A 10,132-nucleotide genomic window follows, 5' to 3' on the forward strand; every position below is an offset into this window, starting at 1 on the left:
CTTTGTCTTGCCTATTAGGCTTTAGTTTTTTAAATCAAAGCTCTGTGCAGGCATCCCACACCTTTTCCTCAATAAGGTGTCTGTTTCTGTCATTATCTAGCAAGTGAACACTCTCATAGAACAGACAGAACAGAAGGAAAAATTCAAAGTTCCTCGCACCTTCAGAAAACACTTAATTTGCTGCAACTCTGAAAGTATAAGCTGTAACCAAGATGGTCTCCTGCAGTAAGGTAGGGCATAGGAGCGAAAAGAAGCCTGAGTGACTCCCCTCTCTTCCTCCTGCGGGCAGGCAAATAGGCAGCTAAAATTTGTCTGCCGATCTACTTGCAAACCTGATCTGTCAGTTAGTCTCATCTTCTGATTTTTGCATGATGTTTCCATTTGTTTATTTGTAGAGAGCTGTGCTTTTAAATTCTTAAGTTGTGTCCCTGACAGATGAATGTACAAGTGATGTAGGTCTGTGTGTAACTTAGGTACTGAAAGGTGAGCAGACACCACATCTAGATTCTGTAATGACCTGTAGGGAGTAAAAAACTCTTGCAGTGAATGGCAGCTCAGTGAGCAGTTGCCTGCTGCAGCCCCAGTGTCACAGTGAAATAAACACTTGCAAAAGTTCATTTGCTTTTAGTGTGGAGTTTCCTGTCTATATGTACAGTGTTTTCATAAAACACCCTCTCCTTCCTTCTCATGGTCGAATTTGTCCTGGGGTAGAACTGGGCAAAGGCCACTTGGTAAATGCTGTATTAATGGAGTAGGCTTATACCTAGAGTGGAACATGCCCTTCACCTGGGGCTGGGCTCAATTTTTCACCTGTAGGTTGGGTCGATTTTGGCAAATGCCATTGTCCTTTTCTAGCCCCTAGCGGGAAAGCAGGAATGCTTCTAATGTTACCTGTTACAGGTGGGCCCAAGGCCTGCCTTTGTGACCATAAATGCATGTGGAGGTAACATGTATGCAGCTGCAGATATTTTGTGTAGTTTTTTGCAACTTAGGTAGGTCTCGGCCCTGAGAAGCTGAGTCTTAATTAATACAGCAAGCTAGTCAGCGCCCTATGTATTCCATGGCTTTGAATTTGCTGAAGAATCCATCCTTTGCGATAGAACTGTACTCGGAATTTGTTCTCATTTTTAAAAATATTGTTCCTAGCCCTTTCCAAGGTGCAGACCATCTTAAAAACAGGATGCAGCTACAGTACCCTGTAGTGTGACAGTGCCTCAGACCAGTGTTCTGTGTGGGAGGGATCAGTGCCAGATGCTGCAGAGAAAGTTACAGGAAACCCTGAAGTTGATGGTTGTGGAATAATCTACAACCACAAGGGGGAAAGGTTTTGCCTTCCCCCAGCAGTTGTCAGTAAGTTTATACTATGAAGCCTGAGTGTTTATGCCCTTTCTGATTTTGTGATCGGTTAACTGAACTCTGCATGTTCTCATTAAACATTCTCAATTTTTTTTAATACTAAGATTTTGACATTAATATGTAATGCAATGCATTCCAAATGCTAATTGTGCATTGTTTTAAATTGGCTGCCTTCGACTTGATTATATGTCCCATAAGATGGACTCCAGGTCCAACACTGCCCTGCCGTCAGTCCAAAGCAGAGGCATTCTGGGAGTTGTAGGCCTCATATCAAGAAGTGCTGGGAGGATGGGCAGTATGGAAGCAGCTCCTTTACCTCAGGGCAGGAGACAGCAAGGTAGGGGAGCTTTGGCTCTCCAGTCAAAGGCTGGGAAGAGGCCTAAACAGCAACCAGTCAGAGAAGGTCACTTGGGCATCATCACAGAACCTTCAAGTAGCCAGAACTGGAGCCTGACACCAGGTTTTCCTGAAGTACCCTGAGGAGGGGGTATAATCTGGGTAGAGATCCAGAGATGGAGACATCTCGGGTCTGGTTTACACTTAAAATTTAGGCCAATTTAGCGACATTGCTCAGGGCTGTGAAAAATGTCATGCCCTCTGTGATGTAGTTAGGTCAACCTAATCCCCATGGCAGATGCAGCTAAATTGATGGAAGAATTATTTTGTTGACCTTCCTACCCCCTGTCAAAGCGGGTGGATTTACTATAACAATGGGGAAAAACCCTTCTGTTGCTTTAGTATCTATACCACAGCAGCATAGCTGTGCCACTGTAGTGCTTGTAGCATAGATGTATCCACAGAGAGAAGCAAAGGTTGTAGCCTGAGAAAGAAAAGCAGAGGGAGTTTCGGGCCAGATCAGATGCCTGCTTCATTAGCTTGGGCCAAAGGTGGGAGCTCCCCTTTGTCTCGAGAAACCATCAGAGGGCCCAGCTGTCACTGCAGAAAGGGGAAAAGACTTGGAGAATGAGAGATTAAACCAACTTAACAGTGAGGGAAGTAGAAACAATGGCCATGCTCCCCAGGTAAGACATTCCTTTTACTCCCATGGTCCCCATGCTCTTTGCTAAAAGGGTCAATAAGAGACCCTCACTTACTTTCTGTATGCCGCTCTCTTTTTTTTTATACCTGTATCTTAGCTCCTCTTATTAGTTTATTCTCTTAAGTAACTAGTTGCAGTCTTTCTCTGTTGGGGGTGGGGGGGTCTGTCTCTCAGGCTTTGTCTACACTCCAATTAGACACCCACGGCTGGCCAGTGCCAGCTGATCAGTCTTGTGGGACTTGGGCTAAGGGGCTGTTTAATTGCGGTGTAAAGGTGTCTTTACTCCTTTCGAAATACTGAATTAAGATAAGTTCAGTTTGTTATATTCTGTCCATTTCTCTCTCCTCCCACAGAACATTAGGATATTCTGCTGTTTAGTTTAAGGAGGGAAGCCATACTGCTTTACAGGTTCAGTTTTGTTTGATAAGAATCTAACTCAAATTCCATCACATCCTATATACCGCAGAGTCAGCCAAAAGAGGAGGAGACTCAGACTTTGAGCTTAGTTTAGTATGTCAATGCAGAAAATACCATTTTTAGCAACTTGTGGCCAGACTTTTCTTGGTCAATCTTAACTTCCAAAGATGACGTGTCAGTCGGCCACTGTGTGTCACTGAGATATTACCTGGGCTACCAGCTTCCCAAGACCCACATACAATTTATTCAGAGGAACAACAGGAATAGGCTCATCCATTTAATAAATGCCTGTCAGTGGTAAAGCCAGATAAAGTTAATCAGTTTCTATGGGAACCTATGACCCATTTCATGGTACACACAGAACATTTTGACATTTGCCTTAATATTTGGCAAGTCAGTACACTTGATAAATTTCAGATGCAGTCATTCCAGACCAAACTGCTTTGCTATCCTGTCTGCAAAGCCTCTCCCCAAGTTTCTTTGGCAATGGGAGAGTCCGGGCTGTAGGGGAGGGAGGAGTGGGGGGAAGCAGGGCAGGGGTTATTTTCTTTTCTAAACAATGTGTCTGATTTGGTAGCTCAGAGATTGCACAAGGCCCTGCTGTAGTAAAGCCAGAGTATACAAGGCACATTTCTCAAACTTTGCATGGAAGCTACTGTGCAAACTGTTCAATGGTGAGTTATCTTCACTTGTTAAAAATTTATGCCTTATTTCCAGCAGGGGGCAGTGCTGTCACAGCAAAGGACACCAATTGTGCTTTCACTTCATTGGAATTAGAAGTTCCCTCTCCATTACCATCTCTCTCGGGAAGGAAGTTACTCCTGGCACACTGTACGTTTGAGGGGGCACAGGGAAGTAGCTGATCACACTTAATGAGGGACTCCTGTACTAGCTAAGAGGCTTCCATCTACTGTATAATTTGTAAGTTTCATTTACCAACATCCTGAGCTGTAGTCTCTTTTGTTAGATGAGAGAGTCCTGCTCTAGTATCAGATCTTCTCCCCAGGTGGGTACTTAGACCATGATCAAATGGCCTCTTGTCTTTGATCAGCTAAGCAGATCTCCTTTAGTCTTGACTTTAACACATTTCCCAGACCATGAGTCATTCTTGTAGCTCTTCTCTGAACCTTCTTCCAATTTTTTCAACATTGTTTCTAAGTGTTGACCCCAGACCTGAACATAGGTTTCACCATAGCCATATGCAGAAGTAATATCTTGATGTTGCCCTGTTTATATATCCCAGGATTATGTTAACCCTTCTTGCCACAGCATCATCCGGGGAGCTCATGATGTCTTGTTTGTCCACTGCGACCCCTAAATCCTTTTCAGTGACTGCATTCATTCCAGAGTGCAGTCCCTCATCTTGTAAGTAGAGCCTGTGCTCTTTGTTCCTGAATGTATGAGCTTGCATTTCAGTATATTAAGATTAGGGCTGTCAATTAATTGCAGTTAACTCTCATGATTAACTCAAAAAAATTAATTGCAATTAATTGCAATTTTAAGCACTGTTAAACAATAGAATACCAATTGAAATTTATTTTTGGATTTTTTTCTACATTTTCAAATATATCGATTTCACTTACAACACAGCATACAAATTTGAAGTGCTCACTTTATATTATTATTTTTATTACAAATATTTGCACCGTAAAAATGGCAAACAAAAATAGTATTTTTCAGTTCACCTCATACAAATACTGTAGTGCAATCTCTTTACCGTGGAAGTGCAATTTACAAATGTAGATTTCTTTTGTTACATAACTGCACTCAAAAACAATGTAAAACTTTATAGTCTACAAGTCCACTCAGTCATACTTCTTGTTCAGCCAATCACCAAGACAAACAAGTTTGTTTACATTTATTGGAGATAATGCTGCCCGCTTCTTATTTACATCACCTGAAAGTGAGAATAGGAGTTCTCATGGCACTTTTGTAGCTGGCATTGCAAGATATTTATGTGCCAATTTTGCTAAACATTCGTATGCCCCTTCATGCTTCGGCCACCATTCCAGAAGGCATGCTTCCATGCTGATGATGCTCGTTAAAAAAAATAATGCATTAATTAAATTTGTGACTGAACTCCTTGGGGAGGATTTTTTTTTTTTTAAATAACCTGCATTCTGCCATATATTTCATGTTATAGTAGTCTCGGATGATGACCCAGCACATGTTGTTTGTTTTAAGAACACTTTCACTGCAGATTTGACAAAACACAAAGGAGGTACCAATGTGAGATTTCTAAAGATGGATAGAGCACTAGACCCAAGGTTTAAGAATTTGAAGTGCCTTCCAAAATCTGAGAGAGAGAAGGTGTAGAGCAGGGGTAGGCAACCTCTGGCACGTGTGCCAAAGGCAGCATGCAAGCTGATTTTCAGTGGCACTCACACTGCCTGGGGCCTGGCTACTGGTCCTGGGGGCTCTGCATTTAAATTTAATTTTAAATGCAGCTTCTTAAACATTTTAAAAACCTTATATACTTTACATACAACAATAGTTAATTATATATTATAGACTTATAGAAAGAGACCTTCTAAAATCATTTAAATGTATTACTGGCACGCAAAACCTTAAATTAGAGTGAATAAATGAAGACTCGGCACACCACTTCTGAAAGGTTGCCAAACCCTGGTGTAGAGCATGCTTTCAGAAATCTTAAAAGGACAAAACTGCAATGCAGAAACTACAGAACCCAAACCACCAAAAAAGAAAATCAACCTTCTGCTGGTGGCATCTGATTCAGATGATGAAAATGAACATGTTGGTCTGCACTGCTTTGGATGGTTATCGAGCAGAACCTGTTATCAGCATGGACGCATGTCCTCTGGAATGGTGGTTGAAGCATGAAGGGACATATGAATCTTTAGTGTATCTGGCACATAAATATCTTGCAACTCTGGCTACAACAGTGCCATGTGAACACCTGTTCTCACTTTCAAGTGACATTGCAGCCAGCCGGGGGGAGGGATAGTTCAGTGGTTTGAGCATTGGCCTGCTAAACCCAGGGTTGTGAGTTCAATCCTTGAGGGGGCCATTTAGGGAACAGAGGTAAACATCTGTGTGAGGATTGGTCCTGCTTTGAGCAGGTGGTTGAACTAGATGACCTCCTGAGGTCCCTTCTAATCCCGATATTCTATGATCCCCTGCAAATGTAAACAAACAAACTTGTTTGTATTCACAATTGGCTTAACAAGAAGTAGGAATGAGTAGACTTGTAGGCTCTAAAGTTTTACATTGTTTTATTTTTGAATGCAGGTTTTTTAACAATTCTACATTCATAAATTCAATATTCATGATAGAGATTGCACTACAATACTTGCAATGGAGGAATTGAAAAATACTATTTTTTTACAGTACAAATATTTGTAATAAAAATAAATATAAAGTGAGCACTGTACGCTTTGTATTCTGTGTTGTAATTGAAATCAATATATTTGAAAATGTAGAGAACATCCAAAAATATTTAAATAAATATTGTTTAATCATGCAATTAATCACAATAAATTTTTTTAATTGCTTGACATCCTAATTAAGATGCATGTTGTTTGACTGTGCCCAGTGTACCAAGTAATTCAGCTGTCTCTGTATCAGCCACTTATTTAGCACCCCACCAATCTGACAACATGCAAACTTTATCAGCAATACTTGGTTTTCTTCCAGATCACTGAAAAAATTAAATATTGGGCTCAGAACCAATCCCTGCATGTCCCCACTAGAAATACACCCATATGTTTTCAGTTCCAGCAGTTAGCTAGATGCTAATACTACTTCTGTATAGAGCATATATTCTTAGGGGTGTCCCCCCCAATACCTTTGGATTACAGGAAACCCTTAAAATAGATCTTGGCAGAAAAATAGTCCCCTTAGTGAGTCTCTTCCTGTGTTATCTCAGCATCACCTTTCCTGTCATGTATTTCTTAGACTAGTGCTTTTGTAATATCGATACTGTAGACATTCAGTATTTTTGCCTCTTGCGTCAGCCTTCAGTTGCAGCTCCTTTCTCTGCCTTTGTGGTTACATTTCTCATTCAGTGATTTTTCCTGCCTTGTTTTTTTGTTCCTTCCCACTGGATTCTTCCATGTCCATTAACTGCCTCAGATTTTGAACACCATCCAAGCAGCATCAGTTTTTCTTTGTGTATCAGCAAGGCCAGGTGAAACACCTCTGCCAGTGCTGTTCCATAGATCTGGCAGGTCCTCTTTGATGTGCTGACCTTCCAAGAGTCCTGTATGACAGCAATTTCTACAAAATGCTCCACAAAAGCAGTGGCAGCAATCTACTATGAATCAGTTAATCCCTCCTCTGCTGCTCTTAGGATGCTTCTGGTGTGGCTGGGGACACTATCAGTGATGGCCCCTGCTAATCACTACCACCAGCTCAAGAAGTCCTGGGACTTCTTAATCCAGGTATATGTTCTTCTCCCAGCCTTCAGCCACCATCCATGTTTTCCTTTCCACTTCACCACTTGTATGTTAAGGTCAAATCAGGTGCTGTTCAACCACCCCAACCACAACCCTCCCATCATGTTGCCATCTTTGTTTGGCCTTCCAACACAGAAGCAGAGGGTGGCCTGCTGTCATGCACCTTCTCTGCAAAGCTGAACAGGCTGAGGTTTTGGTTCAGACAGCTGCTCGCACTGAAACAGGAAAGAACTGAACCGAAAGCAAAGATGAGGAAGTGGAAGCTCATGCCAACCGCAAAAGTCACTGTGTCCCCTAGTCGCCCCGCTTTGCATACCCCATTTAGAAGAGCTGTGATGGGGGTGATGACAAGTTGTGGTTTGTTAACACATCAGCAAAAGGTGTTGCTCCCTTGCCATTTCAAAGACTTGTCCTGCAGTTGTAGAAGTAGTGCATTGATGGGTTTTACAAACCTCATCAGCCCTACAGTTTATGGTAAGAAGTACAACTCCTTCTGATTTTAGAACAGGCCTGTGGACCAGCTGCTGTTCTGGAACCTCAAGTCACCTCCCACTCTTTCCTGGGTGCCAACTGCCCCCAACCCAGCTGCCAGATCCTGTAGCTTCTCCTTTCCCCTCATGCAGCTGTGCACTGTCATTACAGAACCTGCAGTGCACTGACTACCTTAAGGGGAAAGGAGTGTAAAAAGAAGTCAGTTGAATATCCAACAGGCGGTGGCAGTTGGGCTGACTGCATTAAATATGAAAGTGAATAATGCAATCAAACCAGCCCCCATTTTGGGATGTACTTGAAGCTGCTGCAGAATTTAGGTTCTGAATCCCCTATAGAGATCACTGGGCCTTGTGTCCAAGTGGGCTCTGGGCTTTGGAGCTGGAGGATCCTATGCACATCTGTGTGTCTGGGTGCTTTCTGAAGGAGACCATTTGGTAAGTGCCTAGCAGTAGCCTCTGCCAGGCACAAGGAAAAGAGAGGTGTCATAGAGTTTAGGCCAAAATGGACCATTCAATCGTCAGGTATGACCTGCATAACACAGGCCAGAGAATTCCACTAAAATACCCCTACATTGAGCCCAACAACTTCAGCTAAATCAAAGCATTTCAGTCCACAGATTAAACTGTTGTGGCCACAGGCCGAGAAAAGGAGAGACCCAGATGCTCCTATGCCTGAGGCCGCTGCCATGGCAGGGAATTGATTAGGTGGGCTTTACCCAGATCCTAGCAGGTGAGTTGTGCTGCAGAGGAAGGTGGAAAATCCCTAATGTCCCTTCCAATGTGACCTGGGGAGAAATTCCTTCCTGACCCCAAATCTGTTGGCAAAACTGGGGAGAATGGCCAATTGTAGTGGGGAGGGTAGATTTAATTTCTAAACTCCCTGGTTTGCTGTAGAGTAGGTGGCTGAGAGGAGCTGCTGCTGGAATTGTGTGCTGTGTATTTTTAAGCTCGGTGCAGTGTGCCTGGAGTGGATGGTAGGTACCCTTTCCCAGTGTCTGGCACGGCTGGCTCATACAGGCTGCCAAACCTACTGTGGGTGGGGCATCCCATGGGAGGAACAGTGGTGTTCATTTTTGTTGCTAGCAGAGTCCTCCAGACCACAGAGAGCAAGCCAGAGCTCATTGCCCAACCACTGTGTCTTGTTGCTACCTGGCCCACAGCCCCTGTTGAGACAAGCAGAGCAGGACGTGGGGATACTGGAGTTCATTTCTGGTGGAGGGGGGAGGCTTGTACCATCTGGATACTGCTTCCCTCCACCCATCCTCCATTCCCCTACTTGCTTGGTCCTGCAGCCACTTCAAGGGCTTCCCAGCTCCTGTTGCTGCCATGCTCTCATGCTGTAACCCCCTTCACAATTTGAATCAACTATTTGCCTGGGTCTGCAGTGGGCCCTGTATGTCTACACTGTGGCTGGGAGTGTGCCTACCAGCCCAGGTAGACAGACTCATATTAGCTCGCTCGGCTTGAGCTAACGCACTAAAAATAGCAGTGTCGATGCTGTGGCTTGGGCAGTCACTCAGGCAAGCTACCTGTGCTCTGACCCAGCAGGCTAGGTGGGCTTAAGAGCCCGAGTTGCAATGTCCACACTGCTATTTTTAGCGCGTTAGCTCAAGCCCCGCTTGTGCGAGTCTGTCTGCCTGGGCTCTGACGCTTGCTCCCTGGTGCAATGTAGACATACCCTCGGTCTCCTTAAATTGATTTTGGCAGAAGAGAAGCTTGGGCAGAGAGTAGGAAAGGGGAGATGCAAGTGGTAGCTGACTTATGCAGATCTTTGAAGGTAAAGAGGACCAGCAGCTTATGTGCTGCTCACATCCAGCTAATGTGAGTTAGGTTGGGACCACTAGTGAACAGTGAAAAGGCCCAGCCAGTATTGGACTAGGCTGCTTGATAGCAACTGGAGGGAAGAGAGGGAGCCCCTGCCAGTTTGGGGAACCAGCCCCAGCCACAACTACACTTTCAGAGGATAGCCCTTGAGTGCAAATCCATCCCTCCAGCCTTATTGGCAGAACAGCTTTCCTGAACAGAGCTGTCCAGTCTTGCACCACTCCATGTGAGACATTTTATGCAAACTAACAAGTCAGTTTGCAAGTGACCTTAAGCTTCAGCTCAAAGGAAATGCATCCTGCCACAGGCAGTGGCAGGGGTTGGACATGGTACTGCACAGAACTTGGCAGCTGTTGCTGGGGGTGAGAGGATGTCAGGGAGGGGAACTGAAGGCATGACTAGGTACTGGCTGCAGGTGTTGGGGGGGAAGCTGCTGAGGGCCATATGGCAGCTGTCAAGGGAAGCTGGGTTGGGTGCTGGCAGGGACTGGCTGGGATTAAGATGGGAGGGGTTGGACCTCTCCCCACTGGTTGTTGTAGCTCCTTCCCAGCTGTGATGCAATAGGGGAGCAGGCACTACAGTGGGCT

Source organism: Mauremys reevesii, linkage group 8, assembly GCF_016161935.1.
Source record: "Mauremys reevesii isolate NIE-2019 linkage group 8, ASM1616193v1, whole genome shotgun sequence".
Taxonomy (NCBI): domain Eukaryota; kingdom Metazoa; phylum Chordata; order Testudines; family Geoemydidae; genus Mauremys; species Mauremys reevesii.